General features: G+C 41.8%; 1 long non-coding RNA gene across 1 annotated transcript; it reads right to left on the bottom strand.

Annotated features, from left to right (window-relative positions):
• Positions 1-1,650: 1,650 nt before the first annotated feature.
• Positions 1,651-3,354, bottom strand: LOC110015326. The gene is made up of 2 exons (XR_002290504.1): positions 3,146-3,354; positions 1,651-2,151 (listed from the first exon to the last, which is right to left on the bottom strand). It is a non-coding gene; the product is annotated as an uncharacterized LOC110015326 (long non-coding RNA).
• Positions 3,355-21,407: the final 18,053 nt, after the last annotated feature.

Raw genomic sequence — 21,407 nt, 5'->3', positions numbered from 1 at the left:
TAGAAGTTCGAAAACAGACCACTCATTGACGGTTCATTTTATAATCTGATGCATCCTATAGTGCAGAAACTACGATAATATAATCTACATAAATAATTAGATAAAAAATACTTTTTGTATCAAAAATGTTCAATCTTGTGTAACACAAAGGTTCACAATGGAAACACGTTTAGTAATGCAGTATCTCTGCTTACATATACGGTCAATGCACAGCCCTTAAAAAAGAAAAGGTGAATCCTGGGTAATAATATCAAATAAGTGGATCTTCCAAAAACCATGAAAACCATTGGTCATTGACGCAGACTTGTTGAAGTATACGCCATTAAAGTTCTGGTGGAATCAAGGATAAACGTTAATGGTCAATGTTTGTGCATTAAACTGTTGTGACATATATCATTGAATAAAGATGGCCTTTGAATCCGTCCCATTTAACTCATGACCCAAGCAACAACCCCGCTCATGAGACTCCACAAGACAAGGGAATTCTTGTTTAAAACAAAACGCCATTCTCTGCAAAGCAAGTAAGTGGATGTGCTGCGAGCGCACTTGCTGCCGTGGACACCCAGAGCATCGTTTAATGGTCTTAAAGATTATTTCCTGTGGATTTGTCCATCCCCTCAGCAGCTGCTGATCCAACCTTCTGCCACATGTGTTCATCTGCCCCGCAGTTGGAGATTGCGGTTACAATAAAATCAGATTTCATGGAGTCAAACAGCATGCCTTGTAATAACAGAACCAGCGCCTATCAGTGACATTCTAGCTAGCTTTTTGTCTGAATGATTGGGTAGTGTGACTTCACAACACCCCCTCTTTGCCACCATCACCGCTTAATTTGCTGTGCAACTATAAAATTCTCAGAAATGACTTCATGTCTCCATCTAAAAGGGGCTTTGATGGTAATACCAAACAGAATTATTGCACAAACGTATGACATCTGTGGAGCTCTAAATTTTATAGACTCATGGAGGTCAGTCATGAGGAGTCATTTAGAACCACAGAGCATAATGAAGCCTGTTCCTGTGGGAGAACATGATTGTTCCTGGAAGAAAGTGATGGTTAGAAGTCACCAGTGGGAGCAGGAAAAGACTTTAAGCAGCAGCTCAGCCTGACAGGACCAAAGAAATAAGAAATTAAACATTTGCATTTAAATGTATTTTTTAAAAATTGCTGGGATAACCATACCTCCAAATAATTGTGTCCTTGTTCGTAAATCCACAACACTTTTGTCTTGAATTTAATATTATGTACAAGGTTTTGGCAAGGTGTGTTGTCTAGCATGCTTTATGTGTCTTTCTGTCTTCATCATTTGGCGTTTCAACTTTAACACAATGTCACCTGGATGAATGAGAACCTTCATCAACATCTTTTGCTACAGTTTGGTCCAATTCAGATGAATATACAGAACACATAAATCCTGGGGCGTTGAAACACGCTGCTCATTTTTGAAGAGCAGCTCACAAACTTTCGTCATTCAAGGAAATTATTTGGAGTCAAAATAAAAGCCTCGCGAAGGCAAAAACTGACTTCCAGATGGATGTGTTAGGAAATGTCAGCTGCTTTGGCTCCAACATCCTGTCTTTTGCGCCGCCGTTTGAAGCCAACCCTAAAGTAACAAATGTGGTAGTTCTTCAAGTTACCACTCCAGGCTGGTTTCAGAATAGACTGATTTATTTTTGTTTTTAACAAATCAGCTCTATTTATTTTATTAGAGCTGGATTTTCCAGATAAAGTTGTCCTGTTGGTTTCACAGAGGCAAAACATCCATCGTGCCTTTGGTGTGGTTTGTATTTGTGAAGCAGCTGGGATGAGGACCGGTGTCGCCACGTCTGAGGCATGGTTCCCGGAGAGAGGTGGGTTGTCCTCTGTGGGTGGGTGACCCTTATCCCGGGTGGAGGAGTTTTAACATCTTGTGGTTTTGTTCAAGAGTGAGGGAAGAATGGAGTAGAAGATAGACAAAAAATCTTTCTCCCAACACTCATCAAAGGTCAAGAACATTGGTCATAACTGAAAAAAGGTCCAGGATACAAGCGTCCAAAGTGAGATTTAAGCCAGGTTCTCCCTTAGAAATAGGGTGAGGAACTCGGTCAACTGGAGGGAGCTTGGAGTAGACCTGCTGCTCCCCCACATCACAGCTTCATCAAACACATTGAGCTATGGATTAGAGTAACCAACAGGAGGTTTGAACAAATCGTTTTAGGATTTTTACCTTCCTAAGATTAACTGGATGCAACTTTCATGCTTGGTGTTTGAGATGAGGTGCAACAACCCTGGGAGAAGGTGCCACTGCCATGTGGCCCAACCCCCAAGGAGTGACCTCAGTTGACCCCAGCTGCAGGGTAACAGGCAGTTGGGAAACAGCTTCTGGACTGTTCCCAACTGCCCTTTGAAGCACCCATACTCCAGACTCTGCCCCCTCCCCAAGCAAAAATAACCAGGTCTCTCTGTTGGGAGATTGTAGCCATTCTGTTTTGATTCCACAAACTGAGAAAAGAACTGGGTTGGTGCTACACCTCAGGAGCAGACCAAATCCCCCCGCCAAAACCTGGAGAGGGCCAATGGAGACCCTAAGGACCCCATTCGAGCCCTAGGGCCAGGGGTGGCATGAGCCCTGCTCTGGGCATAGACAGGCCCCCCACCTGGATCAGCCGTGGCCCCATGCACCTGGGGTCTAGTTTGATCCCCCAGCTGTATCCAGGGAGACCAACCCCTTGACTTAGCTAGGGCCCCCACCCTGCTCTAAGATTATAAGATCCAACAACAAATTCCTGCATTCAGTGAAGCCAACATTTCTTTTAAAAAATCTTTTACGATTATTTGGTTCAACTTTTGCAGATATTTTGATAGAAGTACGTAAAACTGAAAAAATAGTGACAACGTATTTCGAGATGGTGATTCTGTCATATTAGGACTGATTGTCTAGTCAAGAAACAACTTTCCGAATGAATTTCATCTTTATAATGATCAAATACTCAGATCTCTGAAAGCAACTGTTACCCTCCTTCCCAAAATAGCAGCGACTGATGGTTGCGCATAACCTTATTATTAGACTGACCACTGTCAGCTGATTGAAGACAAACACCCGCACTCACATTCAGGAGTCCGTGCAATCATCAGACCTCAAACACACACAGCCTGAACGTCTCACATGATCTTATTAGAGCTGACAGGATCCACGAGTCTCTCATTCCTCACATTCCTGCCGGTAACCGCCAGCCGGCTGTGGGCTCTTGGTGGTGCCGCCATGCCGGGCCGCGGCGCAGCCACCCGCACTGACTGCCTGTTTGGTGACTGTTTCTGCTCTGACAGTCAGACCTTTGGAAGTGATGTAGACCAGCATGCATGCAGCGGCTGTTCGCCAAACAAGGAGGGGGGGGGGGTGACGGCACAAACACGGCAAGGGAGAAAGGGAGGGTGTCCTGGCATTTTTAGTGGAGGGACAGCCTGACACTGATGTCATCCGTAACTGCTGGGCATGAGATAACTGCTGCTCGCGGCTTCGTGGCTCCCTCACCAAATAAGGACGCCTCCGTTATTATTAGTACAAACAGCAAACCCCACAAAATTCTCCTCAGATTCTGCCATAAATTACAAAAAAACAACCTGTGATGATTGTTGTTCTTAGTTCTGATGTGTTTTAATACTCTGCCATTGTCCAAACAGCTGGATCAGACGTTCAGCGTTTGATCAAAGACCAGAGTCTTAACTTCATCATTTGTAACCCTTGTGCTATCCCAGGCACTTTAACGTTGAGAGTTGGGTCATTTAGACCCACTAGACAGTGCGCTGAACCTTTTTTCTTCAATGATTTGTGATCTTCACTGGTGTCCATGGATTACATGAAATCTTTCCACCTTTATCCGCCTTTGTCATGGTAGGGAGAACATGTCAATGTGAGGGTTTGGTCATCTAAGATAGCACAAGGGTTAAAGAAGCATGCAAACAGACGGTCTTTCTGCTCCCTCGGACCCTAACAGGAGTGTGCATGAAAGCCTAAATCAAAGATGGTTCCTGATAAGTCTCTGTTGGTCCGCTGGGGGCTCCCTTGTGCCAGCTTTCTGCCGTCACACCCCAGCTCAGTCATACATCAGTAGTGAAACCCGACCTTTAAGGTTTGCCCTCGACAGCTGAGCGCCCGCATGGATCCTCTTACCCTGTGGAAGCATAACTACTCTGAACATGAGACTGCTCTATTAATACCCCACTGTGGGAATCTGACTTTTTGTCAGGTACCGAGTCGCAGAGCCAGCTCTCCTGAGGAGAAATGAGAGATTTGGAAAAACTAAGCACGGAGGCGATAAAACATCTAACCTCCTCACGCTGTGAAGGAACGCCGGGAAAAAATAAAAAGAGGGATTCCCAGTCTGTTCTTGTGTGGGTGGTGAGTGTGAGGCGCGCCAGGCGGGGGAAGCCCCCCTCCCCTCATTTCTGCCTCTGCAGTGAACCTCACCCATGCAGCAACCAATCAGATGGCAGCAAGAGGAGAGCAGAGAGTGACAGGGGGAAGCCGTGCTGAGGACGGCGCCTGCCTGCAGAGGTGGGTGTGTTTGTACGCACATCGCTTACATGAAGCCATATTCTCCCTGACCGAAAAAAGAAATGTGAAGTTGATCACTCAGGTATCACAGAATACAGCGAAAAATTACCGAATCCAATCCCCTGAATTCAGTTCAGTTCATTTATGAAGTTTAAATTTGTAACTTGGGTCCACTTAAGGTACAGCATGGAAATTACAGGAAAAATGTAAAACCAAACAAAATCTTAATGATGTAATTCGGCTGCAAAATAAATACGTCTTAATCAATTTCTAAAAAGCAAAATTAACCATGTGTCCATCCATCCATCCATCCATCCATCTACTTGCCCTCATCCAGGACTGGGTCATGGGGGCACCACTGTCCGACAAGATGCCCAGACTTTCCTGTGCCCGGTCACTTCCTCCAGCTCCTCTGGGGGGACCTTGAGGCATTCCCAGGCCAGCTGAGAATCGTAGCTAAATTCTTCCCCTACCCGTATGGCTTCTCCCTCTTGCCCCAATAGTAGGGGCATTTGTTCAAGTGAACAAATTGGGGCTGGGTATCCTTCTGCCACTAGGGTGATTCACGTCATGCTGTGACGCGTTGCAGAAACGCATTTCTTCAAATGCGTGTGCTCTGAAGCACATTAAATGTTAGTAATAGCTTTTTGCTCTTGCACGACTTTTTAAAGTTGTAAAATCGATGTTATGTATTTTGCAAGCACTGGCAGCTACAGGCTGGCAGATGACCAGGGAATGTTGATGACGTCATCAAATGGTAGTAAAGCCCGAATATGAAGACACTATTTTTCCATATCTCTCCATTTGGAAGGCTAAATGTAGAAGTAGGGGGAAGCCGTAGGGGTAAGAATTCAGATCCGGTCGTGGTCGCTCCACCAAGTCCTCGGTTATTTCTTGATATCATTTCTTGAAAAAACAATTGAGGCTTACCCTATACCCTATAGTACCCTACAGAGCAAAAAATGATGGTAATAGTTGTTTGTTTCTCAATTGAAGTCAATGGGATTTTGGCATCTTGGAGCCGCAGTTCCTGTTTGGAACGTTGGGAAGGGGTGACACTCAGTCCAGTTCTCATTTACAGTGAATGGACCGTATGATGAGAGGGCATTAGTGTCTGTAGGATCTCAGGATTAAAAGCCTCTGACTCTAACAACTTTTCCAATGTGATGAAAAACAGGATTACTTATATGTTATTAAAAAACATCTGATGGATCCACACTTTCATTTTCTGACGAATTAGGACCCATCATACACGGCCCTTTGTCCTTTTGATATTTTAAGGGGAGTTTCTGACTTTTTGTAGCTCATCCTTACCAGATTTCCTCAGAAGAAAACGTGTTGATCATGTAAAACATGACTTCCACTATCTCCTCTTTAGAAGCAGGAAACCTTTAGGTTTACATCTCTTGCTGGAAACAGAAACAGGGAGGCCTGAACCATGCGCCCTCGGGGAAATCTGGAGATAATCAGTGAATGGCTGGCCTGCTGGGCTCTGCCTCTCTTCACACGGCCTCCTGAGACCACTAGTTGTCATTGTGTGTCAGCGTGAACATCCGTGATGTGGGGGAGGGTCATCTGACAATTAAACCTTTATTGTTTCCTATAGAAGCAAATTAAGAAAATTACCTGAGTGCACTGTGAAGAGGAATGGATGTGACCACAAGCTGGTCAGGAGAAGGGGTGAAGGGTCAGAGGTCGCCGCGGTGACCCTGCAGGGATGCTGTGTGCAGGTTGGTCCTCCTTTTAGCTCATTGCCTCAGCATCACAGTGAGGGGGGAGCAGAGGAGAAATTGTTGAAAAACTGAAGCTAGACTCTGTACCACTGTAAATGTGAAAGAAATCTGTGAAACTAATCATCAGAAAGGATCAGAAAAGTGAATTTTATCAGACAAAACATTTACAGTGTAGTAAGGCAGACGTTGGAGCAGTGTTGTAGTGAAATAGGTCTTACACATAAATTATGTATGAGATGTAGTAAAAGAAAAGTTGTCTCCACTAGAGCATATGGTTTGCAAGGGCTGGAAGAGAAATCCATAATATTGTGAGTTTGTTTTTCTCACCACAGATTTCTGTTTGTGTGGACTCTAAACCAAAGCAGAAAAATATATTTGTGGGTTCAAAGGTTCTTTTCAAGAAATGTTTGTTGTTTTTTTTGGACAAATAAAAAGGAATTCAGATGCTACATCAAGTGGAGTCCTGTATTTCATAGAAGTTAGCGACATACGGCATGAAGGGGTTAAAAACAATGTTCAAAATCTTGAAATCATTTTCCATGAACAATTTCAAATATTCAAAATCAATTATTTGTTTCTCAAACATGTTGATGCTAAATCTTCCAACTTAAGCAAAAGAAAGTGACGCCGGAACGGCAGAATCAGGCCAATTCTAGCCAGCTCTTAGCACATCTCAATGGTATCAGTTACATCACTGCATGCTACTGTGCTGCAGTCCTGGGGCGACTGATGAAAGTGGGTCATAAGGCCCTGCAGCCCCCCAGGCTCGTCACCATCCGTGCTCCGATTCTTTCCTCCACACGCTCCATACATTGAAGCCGGGAGCATCTCTAGGAAGGGTGGGGTCATGGTGGGGAGGGGATGAACCCGCTCACCCTGCCTTGCTTCTCAAGACACATCAATATCCGCCCGGGATGATTTATTAATGGGGCCATTAGAGGATCTGAAAACTCCAGGATTTTGTAGACGGACAGGAATCCTGTTGCATGTGAGGACGCCAAGAATCTTTTGTCCTTATATAAGATGCAGACAAGAAAGCAGTTTTCTGGTAAATTCTCCACTTTCCTCCATTTCCGACTCAGGGGACTTTTATGACGCAGGCAGAGGCTTGGATGTGAATGACAAGCACATTCGAGAAAAACTGAAGGCAGGGGAGGAGGTGTGTGCGTCACTGCAGCCTCTCACGACTGCCTCTTTCCCAGCCTCTATCTGCCATTCCACTCAGGTAGCCTGAACTCACGATTCACGCTCTCCAATGTGCAGCCGGCGTCACCACGGAGAACGCGGCGCCAGAACAGAAGAAAAAGGGCTTCTGGGGGAAACGGACTGACTGACGGTGCAGTGCCTGCATCAGCAGCTGAGCTCAGACGTCAGCAGCCTCTTTGCTGCGTCATCATCTGTGCTGCAGAAAGACTGGATCTGCTCCGACACACTCTGCTAGCCTCTCTGCTGCCCTCGGTTACAGCTCAGCGGCTGCTGTGGATGAGCACAGGCTGTGGGGGCTCTGCTTCTGACACAGTTAAAACCACATTATCGCTTCCAGTAATATGCTCTGCATGAGTTCTGTTTGCTTCATGATTAATTTAAGGTGGAGGCAGGCAGAAGAGTTGCCGTAACCCCCCCCCCCCCCCGTGAGTCATTTCTGCAAAGACAGCGTCAGCAAAGCTTGACATCCTAAATGATGGTATGTTTTGCAGAGTTCTCGCACGTCCTCTGATGGTTCACTGCATAAAATCAATACCAAAATTAAAGCTGTGCAGTGTTGAATGACTCTTCCCTCCACCGCGCCCCCTGAGGCTCTTAAACAGCCGCTGCTGAGGCTGAACGGTTGGCATCACACTAACAGGTGGACCCCAATGAGATTTGAGAACCACAAAAAAACCTTAGTTTACAGACCCACTCTGAGAAAAACTATATTTTTAACACGTTCTTTTGGCATTTTTCTGATGATGGAGGACATATACAGTATATATGTATATAGAGAGAAAATTACGCTTAAAAATGTATTTCTGATTATTTCTCAATTCAACTCGTTCGGACAAAAAATGCCGTTCGAAAAAGATTGTATTGTAACAATAAAAATACAATGGGTGGGTCACAAGCTTTCTGCTCCACTGAACTCTCTGCAGAAACTATGTCCTAGAAAGCAACACAGATTTTTTCTTTTTTTCAAAATTAAAAGACCACTGGGAGTGTTTTGATTTTTGACTTTTTCAAAAACTATATAGATAGACAGAAAAAAGCTATTGTCTTTTAATATATGGCAATGATTGACAGGTTTTTATTTAGCCATAAATCATGTAAAATAAACCCTCAAACTTTTAGGTCAATAAGCAGACAGATGTTGGCCCATTATGCCCTTGTAAATGTAAAATAAATAATTATTCATATAGCCATAAAACATGTAATTCTGGATCCAATGATGTTTGGTGAAGTTTCTGTTCTTTTTAATTGGTCAGTATTTGGTTTTATGTTGCAAAACCCACATTTGCTTGATATTTTTATTGTTTTTGTTTTTTTTTATGTATTGACCACAGTCTTCAGATTTGGACAAATGCTGTTTTTTTTTATCTTACTGAATGGATTTTAATGCATTCAAATATGAAATGGAAGCATTTTTGTAAGTGAGAGTTGTCTGATGGAGAATTTGTTAACAAGACAGCTGCCTATTTGGTTCAAATTGCTTTAATTTGATAAATAAAACAAACATGGTCCAACAAATCAACACCTTAATTCTGCGGGTATTGTCACACTAATAGTCCAGCAAATTCAGTTTGATTAGGCTGAAAATGGTAAAAACTTTAGTTTATTTTAGCTCGCCTTTACACGGAACTTGACAAAAATAAAACACCGGGAAAAAGTTCCAATAGCTGCTAATTCAGGAGCAAAACTGAGCACTGCAACCTGAAAAAAGGTGTGTAAACCAGCTCTCTAAAACTATGTAATTATTATCCTTCACCTTTTGACTGAAACAAAAAAATTCTTTTGAATCTTTTTCCAATCATTTGTCTTCTTATGCATGGGGAATATTTTTGTTTCACTTTAAATCCATAGCTAACGTCACTCACCGCCCGTCTTTGGTCTGTTTGGATCCATACTGTTATTAACCCTTGTTCTATCCTAGGCACTTTAACATTGGGAGTTGGGTCATCTAGACCCACTAGACAGTGCTATGATCCTTTTTTCTTCAATGATTTGTGATCTTCACTGGTGTCCATGGATTACATGAAATCTTTCCACCTTTATCCACCTTTGTCATGGTAGGGAGAACACAAGATAGCACAAGGGTTACACTGCACCAAGGTTCACAAGGTTTACAAGTCAACCAAGGCCTTCATGCTTGCCTGCTGGATTTGCACCAGAGTTCAGATGAGCAGTTGGTAACATTTCTATTTTCCACACTTATGTAGAATGCACATGGATGAGATGTGGATGTAGGCCTGGACATTTCATTTCCCAAACATTCTCATTTGGTTCTTGAAAACTAACAGGTTTTTTTTTTTAAACAATCATGTTCTTGTCATTATTTTCTGCTTCACCTGCTGTTTGATCCACCGTCTGTGGGTTCCAATGAGTCCAGACTTTTGAGATGTCATGGGAAGAATTTCTCTTTTCTGTCGGATTCCATCGTTCAGGCTCCAGGCTGGAAACACATGAAGAAAGAGCCCGTCATCCTAAAGTCTCATGGAATAGACCCCCCCCTTACATCCGCTGATAAACATTATCACGCGCTGAATCCTGATGAGGTTCAGGCGCACACATGGATTGGGCACAGCAGCTCCTCATTCTGCATCAAAGACTGCATCGCTGACTGCTGCACTGCAGTGCAGAACAGCACGTTCTGTTCTGGAGCTGCGGCGGACCCGCAGCGTTCAGACAGCACAACACGTGCGCCCGTTTGTGCCTCTCATGGCGCGCGGATGTTCTCTCGACAGGAACCGTTAACACAACAGACCAAGAGAGGAAGATAAGCTGTTGACTCTGGCCATTCTCACAGGATGTTCCCAGCATGCCCTGTTCCCCCTGGAGGCAGCAGAGGTCACACCAGACATACATCTGTCCTTCAGAATAAAAAACGGATGAGAAAACACAGATCAGATGTATGAATGAATCTGCTGTGCATGACGAAAACAAAACAAATGCTATAGAGTTGCTTCTTAGTTTTAAAGTCAAGTTTTTGTCAGACAAACATTTTTTTGGCCCTCTTCTGTTTTTGCGATTTGCCCCACAAAGGGATTTGGATTATAGTTTTACACTAAAATGACGAGTCTTAACTCTGATGGGAAATTTAGTTTTTGAACAAAATTTCTTGTGTTTTTTAGTATTTTATTTGCTTTAATGCAATGTGTTGTGCTTCTACAAGAATGAAAGGCGCAAAACAAATAGAAACAGTTTGAAGTTTGACGAAAAAAATACCAATGCAACCAACAAACTATCACTGAAGTTGTGTCTTTCAAAGGTAGTAAATCTAAAAGGTTAGATGTTTTGGAAAATTGCTTTCTTTGAATTCAGTTCAATTTTATCTATGTAGCCTAATATTGCAACAATAATTGCCTCAATGGGCTTCATACCAGTAATTGTACAAAAACATGAAATCACTCATAAACTTAAAAAAAAAAAAAAAGATTCCAGTAACAAAACCTCAGAGATGTGCACACGAAGAAGGGAATGCACCAGAACTCTTAGAGAAGAATTAGCTTATCTAACTCTACAACTACATGTTTAAGTAGTCCAGCAGACGGGCTACATACAGATGAATGTGGGGATGGCTGGGGGCACAAGACGAGCCAGAGGCGAGGACCACGGCCAAGGACAGGCTTTGGAAATGTTGATAGATAAAGCCATGATAAAGGCAAAGTCCCAAAATGCAGAAAACAGGACTGTGGCAGTAACTTTTGATGAAGATATTTAAGCATGAAAATACGTAGAAACACAGCAAAAAAGATGGAAAAGCAGATGACAACGTATACGTGAAAACCAGATCCTTAAATACACTGATTGACTAAACATAGACACCTGTGGGTGATCAGAAACTTAAACCTGGCAACAGGACAATAAAGAAAACCCAAAACTTGAAAAACCAAGAAAACAACTGAAGGACTGAACCAAAGAACACAATCTTCACAGTTTCTGTCTACAATTGTTTACCAGAAGAGGCGAAAAATCTTCAACTTGAAAAACTGAGTCCATTTTAAAAATGTTTTCTGCTGAGGAACCGTCCTGGAAGAGTCTTTACAGATATGTTCAACAAGTGCTAATTCTTAAGATATTTTTTTGTAAATCCTTCAATAATGGCACACCTCTGTTTTAAGCAGTGTGCTCCTTTTTTCGCTCCTGCACAAGCGTTTGCTGATGGCACCAGGTTGTATATGAAACATGACTGTAACAGGATGAGATGAAAATCCTGACAAAACAAAGAATCTTTAAAACTGCCCTCATGAGTTAATATGGGCCGTCTTTGAGTGAAACATGGGCAAATCTTTATGGGGCACACACTAAATATCAAGGTCGTAGACCGCTCAATGACCCTGTAAAGCAGAAATGTTGATGCACATCTTTTACAGAAAGATCATAGTAAACATTTATACGACATGCAAGGGTAAGTAGGTGAGACTTCTCATTTTTTCAATCCCTCCAAATCCTGTAAATTGCACAAATTGCTGTTATTGTGATAAGTTTGCACTTCTTACTGTTAGAAATGAAGAATTCAGACAGTGATAGTGTATTTGGGTGGACATCCTACAGGTGTCCTACAGACACGTATCATGTGCAGGCCTTGTGGGTGTGGCATTCAAGCGCGGTCAGTAAAAAGCCAGTATTCTTACCTTACCAACGACTAGGGTGTGGCAGACGGACACCCTACACAGCATCACCCGTACATCATAAGTGTGTGTAACTTACATTATTCTTACGGATACTTAACGATACACTGACCACATGCACGATAATGGTACAATCCATTTCCATGACTTCCCATGAGGTGGCTGTACGAACCCGAACCGCAAGACACACCTGCGCTCCTTTTAGGATGCAGTCACTGTGACCCTCCACGGGCCGGACAACCCAAAACTCGCTACATCCACACAGGTCAACCCCTGTGCAGGTCATGTGACCAAGCCTTAAGTTCACTCCTCATTTAATGTAATGTTCGGGTCAGATTAGGAAGACTTGCTCAAAGGCAGAGGCAGCGTTTGACTCAACTGTGCTTCTTCCTGTCAGGTTAAAGTGAGCCGAATGCTGATGGTCTGCTGCAGTGGAATAGAGCGCTGTGAATTAAGCCGTGGTGGTTTGATGTTCTAATTTTCCTCTCTGCTGGTTTGGGGCCAAGTGTTACCGCCGGAATTGACCCCCCCCCCCCCCCCCCCCCCCCAAAAAAAAACAGGAAAGGCTGAATCTACTTAACATGGAGGGAACATGACACTAAAGGGAGATGTCTCTTTCTGCCACGAGCTACAGGACATCAGGTGGGATGAGTGCTGCCTTTACCCCCCCCCCCCCCCCCCCACAATCCCCACCATGAGCACACAGCCACACTGAGACCTATTAAAAATCAATTTTATAGCCCCTTCCCTTCATGCTCCTGTCAAACAGGGAAAGTGGCAGTGATTGCCCGGAGCATGAAGTCGAAGGGGTCGTGGGGTTGAAGCTTTTGAATGACGGGTTGATCCCTCACTTTCAGGTCAGAGGCAGGATGTGTCTTTTTAAATGGTTTGAGCTGCTTCTAGAGATAATTCTGTCAGGGGAAACGGTTCTGAAATCCTTTGTTTGCTTTGAGAATATGGACTTTCTGAGGTCCAGCATGGACATTTCTGCAGGAACGAGTCAAAGAAACCTCCATCATCTCCCTCCAGGAAATCCATACGGATGCCCCTCACATGTTCGCTGGGCTGCAAAACTTGAAGTTTTCAGTCAAAATGAGGTTCAATTAAAAGAAATCGAAAGTTGGAAATGTTTTTTTCTGACTAAATGGAAACAAAAATCTGTTGTCAAAAATGAAATTAGAAAACAAGAATCAGAAAATCACAGCATGAACTGATTGAAAGACCTGCTTGTACCAAAAAATGTGAACATATTACACTTAAACATGAGAAATATATCTACTCGAAGACTTTAACCTGAACTTACCCCCCAAGTTCATCAGAATTTCTCACATTAATTCGAAATTGGTTCAACATTTGCAGGTAAATGAAACACAAATGTCCCAAAAGCCAAGTTCTATGACCAGGGTCATGCCGAGCCAACCGCCTTCGACTGCCACCCAAACCACATTTGACCGGCCCCTTCTGAGCTCTCCTGCAGGTAGTGGGCCCAAGAGAGAGGGATCCCACGTCATTCCTTTGGGCTGAACCCCCATGGGAGGAATCCCAGTCCCTATAACCTCCAGAGTGGGGCTTCAGTGACGCCAGTCCGGAGGACATAGCAGAATCTCTGTTTCTCAAATGTGTGAAACTTCATGAGAAAGGATTTTTTTCTTTTACATTTAGTCTCCAACTACTTAAAAATCTGATGACGTCCTGAGAGACTATAAATGACAGAAAAGGCCTGAGGCGGTCTCCACAAGTTGCAAACTTAAATACAACAGCTAAAGCAGCAAACGCAGGTTCTCAGTTGTTAGAAAAAAACACTAAAAGTTGCTCCAAATGTCCAAAAAGACAAATGTATCAAGTATCAAACCAAACTTTTCATGAATTGAAAAAAAAACCTTTATATCCTAAATGAGACAAAAAAGAAAACAGTGTTTTATTCATTTAACACAAATATCATTTCATCAAATGGCATTTCAATTAGTCACAATTTTGTGTTTTGCCCAAAAACACATGGAGCTGCTGGGATTCAAACCATTGATCGAGCATTTGGTGGCCAATCGGGTCAACCAACAAAGGAACGGCCACCTCTGAAGATTCCCTCCTGGGACAATTTCGTAAATAAAATTATTTGACATTTCTATGGCTGCTGATTTATTTATTTATTAATTACCAGAATGTTTGAAAAGTTGTTGATTTTATGTCCAGAGAAAAGTATGGAAGAAGATCTGAGTTTGGCACAAAGTTTTGGTCAATGAGGGTAATGAGAATTAAGTTGCACAAACATAAAAACAGTATAAAAATTGAAGAGAATAATAAGTGAAATACGTTTTTAAACCATATCTAGAAATAAAAGAGACTTAAACAAAACGAGCAAGTGGCATTTTTAACGCAATGCAACCCAATCATGAGAAACTGAAACGTTGAGGTCTGACAGCATCAGTCACATCCGCCATGCTTTGACGCGCTCTTATGCTTTCATGAGATTACATTTCATTTCTGCCCTTACAGCACTTTAAAACCTGAATTACAGAAAAGTACAGGACTTTAAATCCTTTGTTTTTGTGTGTTTAATGAATTTCAAAATAAAGCACAGGAGACCTGCAGGCACAGATTAAAGGCTTTAACTTTTGTAGCTGGAAAAGTTTACGTTCAACATTCATTTTTAATTAAACCCTTTTTTTATATATCAACGAGATTACTGTTAATTTAAATGAGGGAATTATACAAATTGCACAATTAAAAGAATGAAAAGCCAAATTTAAAATCCCATATGAATGTAATAATCTAAAATATCTACTGTGTACTAAATAAATGATAAAATAATCACCTTTAGAACAGTTTAAACTTAAAATCAGGGAGTTACAACCTTGAAGAAATATATTTCTGTTTTAATTATTATTGTATTTGTGTATTTGAAATATTTTTCTCCCTATCGTATCCTTGAAAAGGGAACTGCCCTGAATTGTAAGAAACCCGATGGCTTCAGATAAAAGTCTCTTTTTTCCTCAGCTCGAATTTTCTTGTTATCCATCAGGACTTCTGCTTCAGTAAAACCTTTGTGTCTGTTTTTTTTAATTCTTGGTGAAACTTGTATGTCTTCTTCTTAAGTTTTAAAAAGCTCAAATTTAAGGGAACAAAACAGTCATAAATGTTTTTTTGGATCACTGTCTGTTATTTTTCAGCTGGTTTGCTCATGTCTCTAATATCACAGGTAAAACCATTTTAATCTGAGAACAAAACCTTTTATCCTGGAATTGTGGATTTAAAAAAAAACAAAGTTCTTCCACTTTCTTTCAGTAAATGCATGCTATGTTTTTTCTTTATTACCAATTTATTACCAATTGTGACATCCATCCTTTTTTCTTTATGTTCAAATCAGCCATGATGAACATTCAGGATGGAAACAGAACAGAATGGGCTTTTTTCTAACCATTATTGTTGGTGTAGTGAAGCAGAGGAGGATGAATGGATGAGCAGCCATCCCTCTGGAAGCTTCTCTGATGACTGCAGGTGTACCGTGACGGTGTACGATTTCTGTGACGCCATTTCCAGGTGAGCAGATTGTTTGTTTGGCATTATTTTATTTTTTATTTGCGAAATTTGTTCTCTGCATTTGACCCATCCCCTGGGGGGGGATGAGCGGTGAGTTGCAGCCACACCGTGCTCGGGAGGCAGTTAAGGCCCACACCTCTCAGGTGATGTTAATTGCTCGCCGTTGATATGTACCTTGTACCACCAGTACCATTGTTCATTCCCCTCCGGGAATCGAACCCTGGTGTTCTGCGTGGTAGTCCTTCACCTTACCAACCTATCTAATCTATTAAATAATGTGCTGAAAGAAAAGTAAAAGGAGCGCGTCACAGAAACCTTAAAGTGACAGACAGCAGTTCTCACAAGCAGAATTATGATGTCGTTAAATGTGGTTTATTAGGCATTCGTTCCAAGTCCCTCTTAGTCAATGAGTTAATTAATGATAAAAACCTTAGTCTTCTAGCCTTAACAGAAACTTGGCTCAAACTGGATGACTGTGTTAGCCTGAATGAAGCTAACACAGTTAGCTTCATCCCCCCCCCCCCCCCCCCCACTTATGCTAACTATCAGAAATCCAGGATTTCAGGGAAGGGAGGCGGTTTGGCAGTAATATCCCAGTCTAGCCTACTTCGCAGCCCTTAAGTCAAACATATTTATAATTCACTTGAAAGCATCATATTGTCTATAAATCACCCAAACAGGAAGATTCCAAAACCTGTTTTATTCATAATTATTTATCCCCCCCCCCGGTCCGTGTTCTGAATTTTTAACTGAGTTTACAGACTTCCTATCGACTACTATTTTAGATTTTGATTAAATTATAATATTAGGGGATTTTAATATTCATGTTGATGACCCCAGTGACTGTCTAGGAAATGCTTTTGCAGCTTTATTAGATGATGTTGGTTTCACCCAAAATGTAAATGAACCCAATCACACTTTATTTATAAAACAGCGCTTCTCATGCATTTGTGCAGCTCGAAGCGCTTTAACATTAAAAACAGAAAACACACAATATTACAGTAAAAACCCAACCCACCCTTCACTCACTGTCATAAGCACACCCTGGTTCTAACCCATGGTATAGAGATCAGTCAGCTGAGTGTCCTTCCTCATAACCCCATCATTTCTGATCACTTTCTGATTACCTTCCAGTTTACATTAGAACATGCTACTGCCCCAGTGAATAAAAACAGCTTAGAACAGTGCTTCTCAATTATGAGAAGGCCCCAACCTAGGAAAAAGAAAATGTTTTGCACCCCCCCCCCCCCAACACCCCCCATCCCCCCACCCACCACATACACACTCGCCGCAGTGACAATATATTTGGTTACTATCTATAAAAATTGTGTAAGCATACCTAAAATTGTATTTTTTAACATTAACAAAAGAAAAAAACAATATAAAACCCACTTTTAACAAATATTAACTTTATTTTGCCACAAAGAAAGCCTGTTAGTGTCTGAAACAGAAAAGAAGCTTAAAGTGCTTGAAATAAAAAATCTGTCAGTCCTTATTTAAACAAGAAACATTTTGACCAACTGAACCATTTGATGCTGATAAAAATTATTCAAACAATATTGAATGTAAATTGATCTGAAACATTAACACAGCAGCACCAATATATTTAACATTTTTAGTCTGAAGAAATAGGTTAAAAAAAAAAACATGTGCAGATTTTTTTCTAAATGATTGATTATTTATTTATGATCTCATAAAGTGCAGCTGTTTTCCTGCATTATCTGCTGTCTTTATGTCAAATACTGACACCAACTAAACCATAGGCAGACAAAGAAATCATTTATGGAAAATAAAGACACGTCATCAAAATGTCTACAATAGTTCAACATTCTTTCTGTGTGGAGTTTGCGTGTTCTTCCTGGGCATGGGTGGATTTTCTCCTGGGACTTCCCACCGTCCTGAAATATGCTTTGAAGGTTAATTGCTGACTCGAAAATGTCTCTAGGTATGATTGTTCAAATGTTCAGCTTTTAATTAGATTTCATATCTTTTCTAAGCTAGAATTTATTTTATTTATTTATTTATCTTTTTACTCTTATGTTTTATCACATAATTTTATCCTTTTATTTGTTAAATCTAGAACTTTTACTCTATTTCATGATATTTTATCACATACATATTTGTTTAATTTTTTTTATACTCTTATATTTTACGATATTTTAACACATATTTCTTTGTTTAATGTCTTTTAGCCAAGTTAGACTGTTTATGAGTGTTTTTTCTCCCCCTTAGCTGGGGTGTTTGTGTCTATGTTGACATCCCAGCCAACAGGAGGACAGGGCAGACGGCGCCTTCTGGGTTCTCTCTTCTTTATCTTTTTTCTTTAGTCATTTTTCTTTTACTTGTGTTTGTCTTTGTGTATTTTATTGTCATGGTGTGAGTTTGTTTTGTCTTGGTTTTTGCTTTAGTTCTTGTTCTGTGTTGTTTGGTTCTGTTTCCTATTTTATTTTGAAAGGGTTCTGTCTTTTCATGTCTTGAGTTTTACTTCCTTGTCCCTATCTGTCCTGATCATGTTCACCTGTGTCTTGTCTGCCCTGTCTGTATTTAAGTCTCGTCTCTCCCTTCCTCTTGTGCTGGTCCATTGACGTCTTCTTGTCTTAGCGTCATTTATTTCTTGGATCTTGCCATGTTTCCATGTTTCTTGCCACGCCACAGTAAGGCGCCTTTTGTTTGTCCTATCAAACCCTCTAGTCTTGGAACCGTTTGCCTCCCGCCTCTGCATCTGGGTCCTACCTGCTCTCGGACCCCCTTCACCGTGACATTTTATTGAGCAGGGCTTATTTAATTATTTTATTGCATGAAAGGGGATTGGTGTTTTCTGCATTCTTGTTTGTTTTTTATGTACAGCACCTTGAGCTGTTTTTATTACATGAAAGGTGCCATATAAATTATACATTTTTGAAATTGTGTGAGGTTGTGTGGCCCTGCGATGGACTGAATAGCCATTCAAGAAATTTGCAGCCTTCACCCATCAGTGACTGGGATAGGCTCCAGCAACCCCATGACCCCAAAAGAAAATAAGTGGGTTTAGAAAAGGAATGAATGGATTCTTTGAGGCTCAAAATTTGTTTTTGTTTTTTTGTCGTGCAGAGGCAATTTTTTTTGCAAAGGAGTTTTTCTGTGTTTAGAACACACATTATTTTTTAAATTCATGAAATGAAAAGAACAAACGAGGAATAATAATTTCATCCTGTTGCTCGTGTTATAAGAATATAAAGAAATCAGTGCAGAAAGCGGTGCCCTCACCTGCTGAGCGGCACTCACAGATTAAACACATGCGTGTGTTTAACACGGGTGCATGTATTGATTGTGGAGGCGGTGTTAGCCTTGCGGTTATTAATAGCCTGAGGAGGAAAGGCTAATGGGAGCTCTGCTTCCTCCAAGTGGTTTATTCATAGCAGGATCATTACCGTCATGATTGACCTCCTTCCTGCTCATTTGTGTGACTGACAGAACACGGAAACACGCCGTGTCCACGACTTCTGAAGAGCACAGCCAGGGTTGTGACCTGGGGCATCACGACCGCTTTTTGTAAGCAATATTATCAAAAAACTGAAACAAAAAACTGAGGGAAGTCCAAACCATTTCCTTCACTGCTGGCAGTGTGTATAGACGTGATGCTTGTGAGGAGTCCTGTTTCAGGATGAGATGGTGAAATGTGTGCATTTGGAAGTTATATTTTGAAACATGAACAAAATGTTCTTTCCAGATTCAGTGCGATCTTTTCCGACCCTTTCGGAAAAAAAGATTGAAAATCGGTTCACCAACTTCCATTATTGTTTTTCAATTTCTGTCACACATTTAATGATTTGTGATGTAAAGTTGTGTGTTCTATACACACAGACAGGTACTTGAACACACTTTTGTGTGGCTACGTGAAGCGAGCTCACAAACTCGCAGTTGGAGGAGGCTTGGTGTGGAATGTCAAAGCGGTGCAAATCTCATGACTCTTGCTCCAGGCTTTTTCTTTTATACAGCTCTATTCCGATATATGAAAGACTTGGTGTCATAGAATTCCGTCCGGACACAAACCGTAATTATTGATTTCTCCTTAATATCATTTTTTTAAACTGTTGGTTCTTCCATAAATTATAAAGGACGCCATCCATACGCCACTACCGAATCCGAGTCCCTGGTTGGTCAAAGTTCAGCTAGTCTAAAGTTCGAGTGTTCAATTGCTGCACATTTTGAACGTAAAGCCCAAACACGAACTTATCGAGCTATGTGCTACGTTTCAGGTGGAACATTAAACAGATTGTTGTTCAAAAACATAGATGAAGAAAAAAATCCTTTTTCTTTCCATATTCCAGCCGTTTCATCTTAGTTCCGCGAGACTTCACAACAGCACGGGTAGGTACCTTTGTAAATCACAGTGACACCAAGTGGTCAGAATATGACAGAGACATATCAACAAAAATGATATGTTTGATCTATATCTGTCTGAGCAAAGAACCTGCAGCCCTGCTGCTCTGCTTGTGGTCGTGAGTGTGGGAGGGGCCAGTTGCAGCACGCACTGTTCCCTGAATACCTGCGAAAAAATATCTCCAGGAGTTTTGTTATACCAGCACTATTAGAAGATCAAGGAAGTTATCAAAACTACAAAATAACTCTTATTGGCAGCATAAAACTTGCAGCCAAAGCCTGCTTGCTGCATTTCGCTGCACACTGTGCATGCTTTGTTAGCTTGCGTGAGCTCCTCTGGTGCTGCTGTTCCTCTCCTCTTCGCTGGAGTGTTCACTATCCCGACGCCTTCTTTTAACCCCATCACCATCATCAGTCCTTGGGCCAACAAATTATTCATTATCTTTTTCCTGCCTCCTTGATATGCTTTCAGAAAGCTTTTCCTTGTCCTTCAATTGAGCTGCATTAACAGCGGGTGCAGAGTTCATGTGTGCACGAGCGGAGGATCCCAGCTGCCAACAACATCCTTCCCTCCTGCTTACATCCAGTAAAAGCTGTTTACACGGATCTGCAAGTCCCTTCCTAGCTCTGCCTGCTGCATGACAGCTCCACACTTCCTTTACTTCTTTTTTTTGCCTGTGCGGAGAAGCCACTGAGTTCAAAAACAAAACAGTGTCCTGCAGAAATCCTGTTGTTTTCCCTCCTTTTTATCCAGTTACGCTGACTTCATCTGCGTTTTCTGCATTCGCACAGGCCAATCAAAGTGGCCTTTTGTCAGTGATGGATTCATTCACTTTCCTGCAGATCCTTTCTGCTCACACTTACTCTGCTGCACAGCTCCGACTGTGCCAGCTTCCTGCCCTGAGGCTGCGCCTGACACTGGAGAGGCAGCTTAACAATCACTGTTTGTGTTGCTTTTCTAAAGCACTTGGAAATATGGGCCCCAAACAATCGACAGCCTCCATGTTTCAGATCAAGATGACAGCCTTAATGTCAGCTCTATTTGAGACAGGAAACACCTTGATGAAAGTAGATTGGGACTTTTAATAGAAATAATAATAAGCCACTTAGGCCTTGGTCACCTGCACCTGGACAGGGGTTGACCATGTGGGTTTTTTTTGGGTTGTCCCGGCTCGTGGAGGGTCGTAGAGAGAAGTAGCCACATCTTAAACCCCCTGTAACCCTTGTGCTATCCTAGCCACTTTCACGTTGGGAGTTGGGTCATCTAGACCCACTAGTCAGTGCTCTGAACCTTTTTTCTTCAATGATTTGTGATCTTCACTGGTGTCCATGGACTACATGAAATCTTTCCACCTTTATCCACCTTTGTCATGGTAGGGAGAACACGTCAAAGTAAGGGTGGGGTCATCTAAGATAGCA

Source organism: Oryzias latipes, chromosome 7 (genome assembly GCF_002234675.1).
Source record: "Oryzias latipes chromosome 7, ASM223467v1".
NCBI classification, from domain to species: domain Eukaryota; kingdom Metazoa; phylum Chordata; class Actinopteri; order Beloniformes; family Adrianichthyidae; genus Oryzias; species Oryzias latipes.
The sequence above is the reverse complement of the archived record's forward strand: the minus strand, read 5'-3'. Positions and strand labels throughout refer to the sequence as shown.